The 15038-nt window shown below is 48.4% G+C and overlaps 1 protein-coding gene across 8 annotated transcripts in view; it reads right to left on the bottom strand.

Annotated features, from left to right (window-relative positions):
* Atp2b3 (ATPase plasma membrane Ca2+ transporting 3) overlaps positions 1-9847 on the bottom strand; it is a 72907-nt gene extending 63060 nt beyond the window's left edge. For 7 of the 8 annotated variants that reach the window (XM_036174004.1, XM_036173996.1, XM_036173998.1 and 4 more), the window contains exon 1: positions 9564-9847. The gene's annotated coding sequence lies outside the window, so the exon portion shown is untranslated. Of the gene's footprint in view, positions 1-8845; positions 9001-9563 lie in introns of all 8 variants that reach the window. The other variant, XM_036173997.1, reaches the window with a different exon arrangement.
* Between the last annotated feature and the right edge of the window lie 5191 nt (positions 9848-15038).

Genomic DNA, 15038 nt, shown 5'->3' with positions numbered 1-15038 from the left:
GGGTGGTCTGGGAGGGGCTGGGTCCTGAAGAGGCCCCTTCACATCAGGGCACATGAACACTGTCAGGAATCGAAGTACACCCCCTTAGTAGGCCACAAAAGGCCATCAGGGGCCCAACCCAGGCCCTCCTCTAGGTTCTCCCACTTGCCCTGTAGATGCTCATGAATAGATGCCTTGTGAGAGTGAGAGCTGGGAGAAGCAGTGATAGGTAGTGAGTCAAGGCTTCTCCCTGGGAAGTAGACATGTAGAGTTTCTCCCACTCCTCCCCTAAGGTGATCCCAATGATGCTATCTATGGTTATGCTTCCTCTATGGAAGGGTGTCAGGGAACACAGGAGATAGCCAGTAGCCCAAGAGTTCTGACCATGCCTGGACTCACATGCTCAGACAGCCCAGTGGACCTCCCAGGGACCATCAGTCCAAGGATTCTAAGCAGCCAACCCCAGGCCACCCCTCTCTCTCCTTGGACCCAAAGAATAGAATGTGGTGGCTATTCTTACTCTGCTCCCCAGGATACATAGGGCCTTTTCCAAACAAAGGTCCAGCCAATGTTCATTGAGCTGGAGGCCAATGAGTCATGGGCCACAAGGGAGACTAGATTTGTGAGACAAGTGCTGAGGACAGAGTTGTTCTGTCTGTGTGCCATATATGCCCCCTTCCTTTGTTTTCTGCACTAGTTTTCTATTCCTAGTGGCAGCCTTCTTCTTGGAAGTCCCCAAGAATCAAGAACCCTGCACCAGCTGTTCCTAGGCCACAGTCATCCCTTCCAGACCTGTGACTCCAAGCCAAGATGTAGTGTGTCTGGTCCCACATTCTACTGGGAGAAATGGAGCTGAAGCCTATGGGGATAGGAAAGGACCCTTGTGCCTGAACAGACAGTCAGTTTGAGGTCTGAGATGTGACAAAGAACCCTAGCTCTGCCATGGAAACAGAACAGTGCTCTGAAAACATCAAATGGTTTCAGCAGTGCTGGCCTACGCTGGAACAAGAATTCTCCCTTCTCTGTCATGTCCCATGCCACCATCATGGCCCTGGCCATCCATCCATGCAAACTTTGGTTTAGCAGTATCAAACTAATCTCAACACATAACCTGAGTCTGGCTTATGTCAAAATACCAGAGTGAAAATAATTCTGAGTTCTGGGATAGTCCAGGGACTAACAAAGTTCCAAAGTGAGTTCATAAAGGGAAAATTGGATGGCTCATTCTCAAATACTTTTTATTCAGAGAAACAAAGAGGCCAGTGGCCACCATTCATCACCTGGAATGGAATGGCCACAGAGCCTTCTCCATCTCTGCTTTTCCTTGATTCCCTCCATGCTTTCCTGTTTGTTTAGTCTGGAAGATCGGTTTGTAATTTTGCTGTCCAGGAACTCTAATAATACCAGCGGGTATGTCAATAGGGGGGGCGGTATTTTGAGGGGAAGATGAAAGATCCAGTATAAATTCTCCAAGGAACAAGGGACTTGATAAGGGAATGGGGACCTGTGGGTAGCAACCTGGCTAAGGGGACACAGTGCTTTCTCACCTCATAGTCCTGAAAATGAATTTCTTTTTAATTAAATGAGGTTCAGTAACTACAGCTCAAGGGCCAAATCCAGCAAAATGTGCTTGTGAATAAAGTTTTATTAGCACATTGTCATACCCATTCATTTTCATATGATCTGTGTCTATGTTTGTGCTTCCATAAAGAGCATGGTAGCTGGGATAGAGACCATGCACTCTGCAAAGTAGAAAATATTTACCATCTGACAGTTTACCAAAGAAGATGCTGACCCTGGATTAGAGACTTAAATATTTTACCAGCTGTGGGACCACATAGTTGTAATTCCAGCTATTGCAAAGGCTGAGGCCAAAGGGACTGCAAGTTCAAGGCCAGTCTGGGCAATAAATTAAAACTCTAAATTAAAAAAAAAAATAAGGAAGGACATGGGGGTTTGGGATTTAGCTCAGTGGTACAGCACATGACTAGCAAGCACAAGGTCCTGGGTTCGGTCCTCAGCTCTGGCAAAAAAAAAAAAAAAAAAAAAGAAGAAGGACCTGGGTGTAGCTCAGTGGGAGCATGCCCAAGGCTCTGGCATCAATCCCTAGTATAGAAAGAAAGAAAAAAGTTAAACACCTTAAGAAACATAACTACAAGCTGGGCAGTGGTGGTGGCACATGCCTTTAACCCCAGCACTCGGGAGGCAGAGCCAGGCGGATCTCTGTGAGTTCAAGGCCAGCCTGGTCTACAGAGTGAGTTCCAGGACAGGCTCCAAAACTACAGAGAAACCCTGTCTCAAAAAACCAAAAAACAAAAAACAAAAAAAGAAAGAAAGAAAAGAAAAATAACTACAAAAGAGGAGGGAGAACAAACGTAGAAATGATAGCTCTTAGAATTTTGTAAAGAGAACATGTAATGGGGCTGGAGAGATGGCTCAGTGGTTAAAAGCATTGGCTGCTCTTTGCTGCTCCTACAGAGGATCTGGGTTCAGTTCCAAGCACTCACATGAATGCTCACAACCACAACTCCAGTTACAGGGAATTTGACATCATTTCTGGCTTCCTTCAGCACCAGGCACAGACATATATGTAAGCAAAACCCATACACATAAGATAAAAATGTTAACTAAATAGAAGAGATTCTATAAGCCTAGAATCCACATAAGACATCAGAAAAGTGTTTATCATATGAGTTGAAAAAAATCAAAAAGTGAAGAATCAAGAAGTTAAAATGTTTTACAGCAAATATATCACACCATTATTTCCCTTGTATAAATTAATTTTCATTTCAAATACACAGGAAATGCATTGAAAAACTTAGCAAATAAAGTTAAGACCAGATATTTTACTAAAAACAAAATAGATCCAATTTAGAAACTTGTAGAAATGTTCACCCTTAATGGAAATTAATTGAAGACAAAGCAAAGTAGATGTTTTCTGACCTAGATACCTATGGCGGCTTGTTTGACTGGAATACCTAAAGCTGGCAAGGCTGCATCGAGTAAGCCCTTCTGGCACATTCAGAAGCCCTTCTGGAGAGCCACTTGGCAGGCTGCACTATTGTCTGGGTCCTCTCTCTCCTCAGGACAGAGTGAGTGTTCTGTCCCAAGATGCTCAGTAGAGTCTCATGCAAAAGAGTGAAACAAATCCAGCTGCCTAGATTTCCAAAAATAGCCAAATAATTAAGTGAATTGCAATCTCTTGAGAGAATACTATTTAGCCATTAAAAATTGTAATTACTGAGGACTGCCCTGATACATCAGTGTGCCTGATAAATAACTGTCAGATAAGTGAATGATCATTTGCAGTTTCTTTGTGGCATAGTTCAAGTTGACTTTTTTTGTGTAAGTACCTTAACAAAGTAAACTATATCCATTTTGGAAAAAAAGTTAATTTAAGAAGGGATTATATTAATAAGAAATGCTTATGTGAAGTAAAAAATAGAACACTCAATTGAGCTCATGGTTTAATTACAGTAATGTGAAAATAAATAGTTTATACAAAGAAAAGAGAACAGAAATGAGTCCAATAGAATGGAAAACTGGCTTGTACTTTGGTGATAGGATGAAGAGGAGCTTCCTACATCTTAGAGTTTTTTGTGTTTTATTTTTCTAATAATCAAAATAGAGTATGTATATAAAGCATTAGTTTTTTTTGGGGGGGGTTGTTTTGTTTTGCTTTGTTTTGAGACAGGGCTTCTCTGTGTCATTTTGGTGCCTGTCCTGGATCTCGATCTGTAGAACAAGCTGGCCTTGAACTCATGGAGATCTGCCTGGCTCTGCCTCCTGAGTGCTGGGATCAAAGGTGTGCACCACCACCACCCGGCAAAGTATTAGGTTTTTAAATAGGAGGAACATAAATGTAGCTGGAAGTTTTCCTGTGTCCTGCCCAGTCCTGCAGCTGCTCAGACCCAAATAAACACACAGAGGCTTATATTAATTATGAACGGTATGGCCATGGCCTATGGCTCAACCTTCTTGCTAGCTAGCTCTTATAACTAAACTCAGCCCATTTCTATTAATCTATATGTTGCCACATGTTCCGTGGCTTTACCTGTGTGCTTCCTGGACAGTGGGATGGCATCTCCTCTGCCTTTGCCTTTATTTTTAGATGCTGAGTTACATCCCTAGCCCCATCTTTCCTTTAAGTATCTTCCATTATTATATCACTCTATGTAAGAATGTATTTGTCCCAACTGTGGCCCTGGTGGGACACAGGAAATCTTTTGACTATGTAAATGTTATTAAAAAAAAAAAACCCAGACAACACCTTACCCATTTATACAGAGCTTCTCAGGTCTCTGAGCTGTGGCTTCCCAGTCATGAATCTTCTTCCCAGATACCAAATGCAGGGGTACCCTGAGTACATGGTGGAGACTAATAAGGACTATCAGGATCTTGTAGTGTTAGGATTTGGGGCTGACTCCAAGTTGGGTGTGTAAGGGCCCCTGGAGTCAGCAGGATGCCTGGCATAATTATTCCACCCCTCCCAGATAGATGGGCTTCACACTCTTTTGAGTGTCTAGATACCTAAACTGGTCCTTGTGAAGCATCACTCTGGCCCTAATGAACTCTTCAAGGCATAAATGAGCTGACCTGGAGTGTCCACATCTGCTTCCATTACTCCCTTTCAAGGAGTCAGGAGAGAGTGGCTCAGGATCTGTGTAGAGACTTTGGCACCTTGTTGAGCATGTTGGAATGACTAGATAGTCTCTAGTTTCTATGGCCAATCTAGCAAGCATCAGCCCTGTGTGGCTCCTGAGAAGCTGGAGCTCAGGCTGTCTAGCTTAGTCTGAGTTGCTTAGCCAGGATGGGCATGGCAAGGGCGAAGCTGGGGCCTGAGCTATGAGAGATGCAGCCTGGCCTCACAGCCTCCACCCAAGCTGCTGAATCCAGCCAGCTGGGTGCTTTGGTGGCGGCATAGTCTTTGATGAACACAGTTCTATATGAGGGCAGGAATCACATTTGCTTTCCTCACTGCTCTCACAGAAGCAAACACAGGGCACAAGGGTCACTATAAATATGGTTGAATGATTATGGAACAGAGTCCCCAAGGGCCATCACACCAATAAGATGTGGCCCCTGGCATGGCTGGCCATATCTCAACAATAGAATATATTCATCCTGGCACCTTGTGTCCTCAGTTGTTAAGCCCTCTGATCAGAGCCTAGATAATCAAAGAACACTTCCTCAAATGTTCATCAGTGCTCATAACTCCCCCAGAGCTTCGTTTCTGGCAGGTTTTCTGGGAAAGCCTGAACCATAGTTGGGCTACTAGTAGTTTGAATGCCACAGGGAAGTGCCATACAGATGGCTTCAGGACCCACGTCAGGACTTAAGTCTGCATACAAACTGAGATGTTACCTTTGGACAGCAATGGGGACATTTACATTCCTCATCTGATAGGGAAGCCAGCAGCCATACATGGCTACTAAGTACTTGTAACACATTCAGTGCAACCAAAGATGGGGACTTGTAATTTCACTTTAATTAAACTGCCACTTGTGGCTAATAACTGGCACATCAGTGTTGATTTAGAAAGTGTCTCAAGACTGTGGCTCATGAAAGAATTCATTTGAAGGAATGTTTGTCCATTTCCTGGGAGAACCAAGAACAGTGGGTTCTATATCCCTTTGGAAAAGGTACACTTCAGGCTTGGACAGATGGCTCAGTGCTTAAGAGCACTTACTGCTCTTGCAGGGGTCCCGGTTTGGGTCCCAGCACTCACATGGTGGTTTGCAACTGCCTGTAACTATAGTTTTGGGGGATCTGATACCCCTTCTGATCTCTAGGGCTCCTGCATGTACATGGTATGCATTAACATGGTACACATAAATACACCCAGGCACACACATATACACATAAAATAAAAGAAATAAATACTTAAAAAGAAAAAACAAAGTTTGAGGTAAATTGCAGTATCTCCCATTTACACACCTTTGATTTGGGCACAAGTCTCCGGAAACCTTTTGGGCTCCAAGAGAGTCTACTTGCTAGCCTCAAGAAGTATGCCTGAACCATGTAGCTCTTGTTCAGTTTTGCCATCTACTCAGCCATGTGACCTTGGACTTGTTCCCCTCCCAACCTTGGCACAGTCTCAGATACCCAAATTCCTCTACATCTGAGAACCTCCTTCTCTCTGTTTTGGTGATGTGTGTCTCAGACCTTTCTCCCCAGGCTTCTTCCTGGCCTGCTGCCAGCACTGTCCACCCAACAGAAGGTACCCTAGCAAGGGAGTGCTATCCAGCTGGGCACTGTTGGCCTGGCTTACACTGGCCCAATCAGGCCAGGGAGGAGGGCTACAGTGAGGAGCTGGGAAATGACAGGGGACAAGGAGGAACCATCTGTACATTGCAGGTCTTCATTTCCCATGGCCAGCCTGGGGTACAGCTAGGGCTCACTCTGAAGTCAGAGATGGCACTGGAGGGTCTTCAGGGGGGCTTTGTTGCCACAGTCCAGGTCTCCATTCATTATCTGCTCTTCTTCATGGGTGTCCCTGAAGCCATCGCACAGATAATTTATTGAAAGTAAATCATTCTCCATGTGCTTTGGATAGGTAGAAATCACCTTTTATCCTTTTTTCTCAGTGGGGACACCAATATCTCAACTTCTGAGCTGAAAAATGTTCCTAAGAATTTTTAGCTCTACCACAGAAGTGTTCCCCAGACAGTTAGCTCAAATAATGAGTGCTCCCTTCAGTAAAGTTCAACACATACTTCTAGAGACAATGGAAGAAACTTCTGGAGACATTATAACAGGTGGTTTTGCCATCCTCTGGCTGTGTGACCTTGAGCAAGTTATCTAACTTTTCTGGGCCTCAGTCTGATAATCTGTCAGCCATAGATAATAACAGCATTTGCTTTATTCAGTTATTATTTTTATGAAGGGAAGGACAAAGGATGTCTGTGGAGCAGTTGGAACAGTATCTGGCACAAGGTGACTCCCATTGTTAGTGTTATCACTATTGCTATTTGACTTGCTAGTAACCTAGGATGGAGACAGTAACCATTTCTGGATCACAGGTTCCACTAGCATAAAATCAGAAGGGTTATATACAGTACACCAACTTGCTCTGAGAGGTAGAGGAGACTGGAGAAGCTGGACCTGGCTGCATTAGCTCCAAGAATCCAGCTAAGCTCATCCCATAGCAGCCATGATCAGAGGGGCTTTGATGGCTCATTAAAGCCCCCTTTGGATACCTCTCTGGCTGGCTGGGCCAGATTGGAACAGTGTGCAGTGATCCACAGACTGACCTCTCCTGCTCACTGACTAGTTTCACTCACTGGCTAACTTTTCAGCTCTTCTGCTCTCTCAAATGATTCAACCTAGCATCTCCAGCTAGGAATCCTGAAATGTCAGTGTAGGACTTGCAAGGTGCACCCTGCTCCTCAGATTTAGATAAGGAAAGGGACTCAGCCAAGGTCACAGAAAACATCAGGCATAAAGCTGGCACCATACCCTAGAGCTCCTGTCATTAGGGACCAAGATAGGTGTCTGCCATAGGCTGCTGGTGCCCCTGGTTGCCCCCAGGGGTTCATAGTGGCATTCCCTCTGCTGAGGCTGGCATTCTTCCAAGCATACTCCCAGCCTTAGGGGCTCCCTTCCCTGAGGACCGGCTCTCCTTCTGGCTCTGTGCAGAACCCCCTCCCACGCCCCCCCTGCTCCCATCTGCCTGCCTCACCTCCTTGGTGCCAGAGCTTGGCTGCCCTCCCCTCAAACCACCTGGCAGGGCTGGGATTGGACCAGATGGAGCTAATCAAGACTGCCTGTGCCCTTGGTCCTCTCCTGCCTCGAGGCTATTGGCAGGCAATCGATCCCCCAGGACCACAAGTGCCCAGTTCCTTCCGACTGACCAGCTAGCTGTTCTGGTGAAGACATAAGGGGTCAGCTTCACCCTTGGCTCCTCTGCTAAGCCTAATCTGGGCCCCAGGGGAACTTGGCAGACTCTCAGACTGCTCCTCCAGGCTCCCCTTTCCAAGCCAGGAAGTCTTAGTTTCCTTGTCTATGAAGGGTGGTGGTGGTAGGTGTAAACACATCAGTTCACGAATATGGTTGATGGAAGGCTCCACCAGGGGGTCCAGGAACCTGCTTAGAACCATGTGTAGATGCAGGAGGAGCTCAGGAAGGGGGATGATATGGCATTATTCATACACACACACCCCATAGATATACAGAAACATCCCCAGCTATCTGCTCAAACAAAACAAAGGGACCTCCATCTATGCTATCAGTGTACTGCCAAGTCTCTACCCTCCTGGATCCTCAATGATCCTGTCTGTGAAATGGGGACAGAGATCAAGACTTTGCATCTTGTTAGTGAGTCTGCAGATCCAGCAGAAGCAAGGTCATGAAAGTGCCACACAAAAAACAAGTGCCCACTTTGTCAAACCTGTGCCAGGCACCTGGGAAATCATGTAGATTAGGAATCAAACCTTTGCTTTAAATGGTCACATACTAGGAGGGGCAAGGCCAGAGATCCAGAGCCCAGAACTATGGGGTGGCAGTGTATATGCAGGTGGCATCTGCCAGGCTGGTGCCAAACTCCTTGTAGAGAGATAGAAGAGACTGGGGTGGGGACTTGATCATGTACCACCCACTTTAGGTCAGAAACCCAAGGCCCCATCTGTGAAAGAAGTAGTAGCCTTATTTGGGGTCTGGCCTTGGAGTGGCAAACATTCAGTGAGGAGTGGGAGATCCTGGCCCTGCCTACCTTGAAGCAGGAGTATGACAGAGACATGCCAGAGCTCCCAGTCTAGGAGTTCCTGCCTGTCTGTTCTGCCTAGGTGAGGCACCAGGACCCTGACCCCTGACCCTGCCTTCTGCCTCTCCCCTGTTGGCTGAGTCACTAAGCCCCATAGTGGCTCACAGGATAGGGAGAGGAGCCGGTCTTCCTGGGCTCCAGAGATGTTGCCAGTGACTCCACATCCCAGAATAGCAGAGCTGGAGCCTTCAATCCCAAGAACACTGAGGCTCCCCATCACAGAAACCCTCTGGCCAAGGTCACACAGGTGAGGAGAGGAGCTGTTGGCAGAGATGAAGGACTTGTTCAAGTGTGGCTCTGCCACTTCACTTGCCCGTGGCACTGTCCATGCCAGTGGCAGGGTCAGCTGGGCAGCTATGTGGGCGTGCAGGGAACAGTGTAGGAACATGTGAGGGGGAGGATGACACAGTGCAAGGAGGCGGGGGAGGGGTTGCCTTGAAGCCCTGGGAAGGTGTGTGCGCAGGGGCTAGACTCTTGGCCCAGGCCTGGCACCCCTGGCTATGCCTGCTTGGAGCCCCAGCCCACAGTCCCCAGCGGCCTTGTTCCCTAGACACAGATGCGCGTGCGCGCGGGATGCGGGGTGCAAGGTGCAAGGTGCGAGTGCGGGTGCGGGGTGCTTCCCACCAGCTCTGAGGCTCCGAGGTGACACACACCCGTGTTGCCGCAAGGACACGCAGGCCCGGCCCTTAGGGAGCAGGTGCCTTGGGCGGGATCCTGCGTACCCCCACCTGCCGCCGCGCCACCTACTGGGCCGCCCTCTCGCCCCCGCCTGCTAGCGCGCCCACCCCTTCTGCTCCCGCCTGTGCGCCTGGGCACCACTTACCCCGGCATGGGCACAGCCGCCACCGCGGCCTCTGCTCTGGCTGTTGCTGTTGCTGCGGGAGGGCGCCCGGAGGGCAACGATCCGCTCCAAGGACAGAAAGGCCCGGGCACCTGACGGCCTGACCAGCAGTGGGGAGCAGGACCCTCCGCGGCAGGCGAGGGCTGTGTCCTAGTGCTCCCCACGCTCCGCACCAGCGGCGGCGGGCGACGCTGTGCGCTCGACTCCAGCCGCAGCTCTAAGCGCGGAGGGAGGGAGGAAGGGGTGGGGGAGGGAGGGAGCCGGTGGTGGTGGTGGTGGCGGTGGCGGTGGCGGTGGTGGTGGTGGCGGCGGCGGCAGAGGAGGAGGAGGAAGAGGAGGAGGAGGAGGAGGAGGAGGAGGAGGAGGAGGAGGAGGAGCAGCAGCAGCAGCAGCAGCAGCAGCAGCAGCAGCGGATGGAGGGGCAGTGCACTGGTGAACAGGCTCTGGGGACAAGGTGCTCCTGAGCCTTGAGCCTGGTGTGCGCCCTTCTGTTCACAGGATACTAGGGAATGCCAGCACTTCCTAGCCTGGCATGGCCCTCCAAGGACACTGGCAGAATAGTGGTGGGCGTGGTTAGAAGTGGGGGCTGAGCAGCTGCTGGTGCAGAAAGCCCCCTCATGTGACTGGGGCCGCAGGTTGTCATACCTCTCAAGACCCTCTCTACCCTTTGGGGTTTGGAGCTGATTTGTAGCTTGGGGTCTCTGGGCTCTTGGTGGGCTCCTGTGGTTGGTGGTTGTCTGAAACTGCCTGGTAAGCAATGGGAGTGCAGGCATTCAAACAGATTTTCCTAGAGGGAAGCTGGAGCTTATAACAGATTTTCACTCTGTGACCCCTAAAGATTGTCAAGTGAACATCATTTTCCAGGACAAAGTGGGCTATGCTGCACACAAGTGAACACCCAGAGGCAGATACAGGGGATACCCTAGAGAAGACACCCTCATGCACCCACCAAGACACATGCACACCAATGAGAGCAGCCACCCTTGTGTGCCCTTGGACTTCCAGAGGGGAGCTGCACTTGCCACTAGTCTTTGTAGCACTGAGCTTTCCAGCTGCTTGGATAGCAGAAGCTGACCCCAGATCCTACCTTGCTTTGGTCTGTGAACAGGGTTAAGGGCTGAGGAGAAGGCTATGGGCCAAACCTTGGGGTCACTTCACTTGCTGGAGCTCCTGGAGACAGAGAGGGAAAAGGCTGAACACACAGGGCATCAAGGGAGCCTATGCACCAGGCTGGGGTGGGTGTTGGGGCTACAATGGTGTCTACTGAAAGGGAGTGGGTGGCAGACAGTGACTACTAAGATCATTGGGATAACGGATATGGGGAACCATTAACTTGGGATGACATAATATGGTTATGGAGTTCAGAGAAAGCAGTTTTTGAGGTGCTGCCACAGTGCAAAACACCTATCTGAAGTACAGGAAGGCACTGCTGTGGTCTCATATTGAGCTAGAGAAGGTCACACCCCTCTAGCCAGCCTCTCCCCCAGGAAGCAGCTAGTTCTGTGGAAAAGCCCATGAGGTCTGGTGTCCTAGAAAGCCAGGGCCAACACTGGCACTTCTCAGTACAAGCAGACTACTTGCATACTCACATACACATTCATAGAGCTACCCCACATTCACACAACATGAGCACTCATACATTCACACCCATTTCATACCAGCATGCATACTCAATAGCCATTCCACACTCACCCAATATGAGCACTCATATTCACAACTACCCCAAACCCAATATTTACACTCACTTGCTCACCTACACTCACACCCAATATGCTCATTCATGTGCTTACTCGCACACCCAACATACACACTCACTCATTCACACCCACTCACATTTGCCAAAATGCACACTCATATGCTCATCCCAACCTACACTCACCCAACATACTCACATTCACCAACATGCACATTCATATGCTTACTTACAACCTACACTCATTCAACATGTATATCTAGGTGCTTGCCCCCATCCCACAGTCACCTAACATATACACTCACTCATTCACACCTACCCGCATTCACTCAACATACTCATTCATACCCACCCAATATATACACTCATATACTCATGCCCGTCCCACATTCAGTCAGTTGCATACTCCCATGTTAATTCCACCCACATTCACCAACATGCACACTTATATGCTCACCCTCAGCCCACACCCACCTGACATGTACATTCAAGTGCTTACCCACACTACAATCACCTAACATGAATATTTGTAAGCTCACTTCACTCCATATTCATCCAACACATATTTTCACATGTTCACCCACACACCCTCATGGTCATGCTCATCCAACTCACACACATGCTCACTCACACCTCATATTCTCACACTCATTAAGCACCACTCATACCTACATTCATACACACATGCATCACACATTCTCACTCACTCACAGAAGGTCACTTACACATATTCTCTCATGCTTGTATAAGCTAGCCTGCATACATTCATCCACATCTGCTTATTGATTCACAAAGTCACATACTGTCATCTCTCTCTCTCTCTCTCTCTCTCTCTCTCTCACACACACACACACACACACACACACACACACACACACTCACACACAGGTATTCACACACAGGTATTCACACATGGGTACTTAGACAGTTACTTTCCACACAAATGCTCACTCAGTTTTCCCTCACACTCCTGTTCACACCTTTGCTCACACACTACACTGCCTTCTATACCCTTTCTTTCTGTTCCAACAGAGGTGGCTCTTCCCGGCTATTGGCTATCCTCCAGGTGAGAGCTCCCCTACCCCCAGCACAATGTCATTGGCTCTGCTAGAGGATCCAATGCTATCCTGGAACTTGGACGTGCTTGGAATCAGCAGCTGGTTCCTTAGGGACTGGGTGCACTTCAGAACCCCCGGCACACCCCATGACTTCCACTGCCTAGAATAGGGGGACTAAAAGTGGAATCAGCCCCAGCTTCTCTGAAGAGCAACTCTGGGCTGTAGACATCAGATGTGGCTAATTTCCAGTTGCTCTTCTTTGTCACCCACATTCTCCATAAACAAGTGGATGATTGGGCGTGTGTGTGTGTCATGATACACCAGGTGGAGAAAGTCAGGAAATGAGGTGCCAAATGAAGGTAGAGGAGCTGCAAGCACAGGGTCATGTCCTGAGGGCTATGGCCTTCCTCCCCCAACTCACCAGACTGGGTCCCCTTTGTGGCCTTTCACAGTGTGTGGAGATCCCTGGCATCACTGTCTGTTTGTGCCAGTCTTGAAGGCCCTGGGTCCAGAGTGAGAAGAGGGAGGAACCAGCTATTAGTGGCCTTTGCTTGAAAGTTCTTACACAAACCTCTGTCCCAGTTCCCTGCATTGGAAATCCTTAGGGAGCCAGATCCAGAGATGTCCATGATGGGGACAGCCACTAGGCTGACTCTCTGCTCCCTCCCTGTCCTTTTCCTCCTTTCTTCTTGGTCCCATCCTTACCCTACTGTGTCTGAATCTGCCACTCCAAGACCTAATCTTGGTCTTTTCCTGTGCTGTTCATGGCTACTCCTGGGCAACCTTAAAAAAGGTCACCTTAGCCTAAGAAATTTGCATGAAGCACCAACCTGGACACCTTCCAGGCTTGTCTCCTTGTGTCCAGACCCTCTCATTTTACTAAGTCTTCAGTCCACTCTGTCACTACCACCAGTCACCCTCTCTCTATGGACCCTGTGGCTTCCCACCTTGCTTCCCTTGGCCTCCAGGCCATGTCCCCTGATTGTTCAATTTCTCATCTGCTACTTGGTATGGCTGTCACAACCTCCTCTGGGATAGCAGTTTCTTGGTCAGGGCCAGATGCCCTGGTTCCTTTGGTAGATCCTGACCTACCCCCCTTCATCTCTACTCTTTCCAGGGTGACACCACAGCTTTTCTCCAAGGCTCCAGGATCAACATCCACCTGCATCCCTGGAGCAGGTTGACAGCAACCCAAAGACTCATTCTGGCTGATTGCCACTGCTGGAATGGGCTTTATTTGAAAATAGGGTCATTGCAGGTGTGACTAAGTGAAGGATGGTGAGCTGAGGAGATGTTCTCTGGTGCTTCAGGCAGGCCCTGTGTGCAATGATAGTGTCCTTCTAAGATAGAGGCAGAGAGAAATTTCCAATGCATATAGAAGAGACCATGGACAACAGAGGCTTAGTGAGCCACAAGACAAGGAGTCACCAGAAGCTGCAAGAGGTATAATGTGTCCTCCTAGACCTTATCAAGGAGAACCATCATGCCAACATGACCCATGAACCACAAAAGAATAAATTATACCGTTTTTGTCAGCTTCAATAATTTGTCACAGAAGTCCCAGGATACTCATATAAACCCTAACTTAGTTACCCAGGAGAGTCATCTTTCAAAGGATTGTCCACTGCATACCTGCCACCTCCCAGCCTGCTTAGCTTCAATAGATCCCACACCTGGGACTTTTGGAAAGCTCTGGTCGGCTATTGTGTGTGTGTGTGTGTGTGTGTGTGTGTGTGTGTGTGTGTGTGTGTGTGTGTGGTGTATTGCATACAGACATACACACACAAAGACTCTGTAAACACCACTCCTCTTGAGCAGGGACAGCTCACTATCTAGGGCACTACCCTCTTCCCTAGTCACCCCTTGTGCAGTGGACACTGGAGCCCTTCAGCATCAGGCTACCTTGGATTCTCTGGGTCCATAAGGTATGTGTGTCCTCAGAAGCCAGGGGAAACAAGGGCTCTACCTCATGTGTCCAGAATTGAATCTTTACCTCTTCCTATGGTTTCTATTTTCCCAACAGATCCCAGAGTGCATAGAAGAACCTGGAAACTATGGGGAAAGCCTGAGTCCACACTTCAGAGCAGCCATGCTGCCCCCACTCCAGGTCCTTCACCTCCTTTGCTCAGGTCCTTCAAGGAGAGATTTTCTCCTCAGGGGTCCTGTTTCCATCTAGGCCCTGGTCCAGGATACCTGGCCAACTGCCTCTTCTACAAGATCTGACTTGTTTAAACCTAAGCAGTGGATTTGGCTTAGGCTCCAGCTGGGACCCACTGAATGCAGAAGGCACCTGATCTGTAGTTAGTGTTCAAAAAAATTCGTTATTCTAGCCCCATGCCTCTCAAAGGCCACTCCTTGGCAGCTACTTTGTTCATAGAACAGCTGTTCCCAATGACACACATTACTATGTAATCTGTGTATGTACTTCTACATGCTCATGTGTCTATTTGTGTTTCTCTCTATGCAGTGCATAAATGGGCATGCCTGTGTAGCTATATGTTTGTTTTATATATGTTCATGTGCACATGTGTGCATACATTGCGTATCATTAATGTGTGCTTGCCTGAGTTTCTATGCACATGATGCACATGTGCTTCTGTCTTCATACATAGACTTGGATGTGCATATGTGCTTGTGTATATATTTATGTGTACTTGTGTATGTCTTAATTTGTGTCTTGTGCATGTGTGTTTCTCTCTGTGCATG

The sequence above is a fragment of the Onychomys torridus genome, chromosome X (genome assembly GCF_903995425.1).
Source record: "Onychomys torridus chromosome X, mOncTor1.1, whole genome shotgun sequence".
Lineage (NCBI taxonomy): Eukaryota > Metazoa > Chordata > Mammalia > Rodentia > Cricetidae > Onychomys > Onychomys torridus.
The sequence above is the reverse complement of the archived record's forward strand: the minus strand, read 5'-3'. Positions and strand labels throughout refer to the sequence as shown.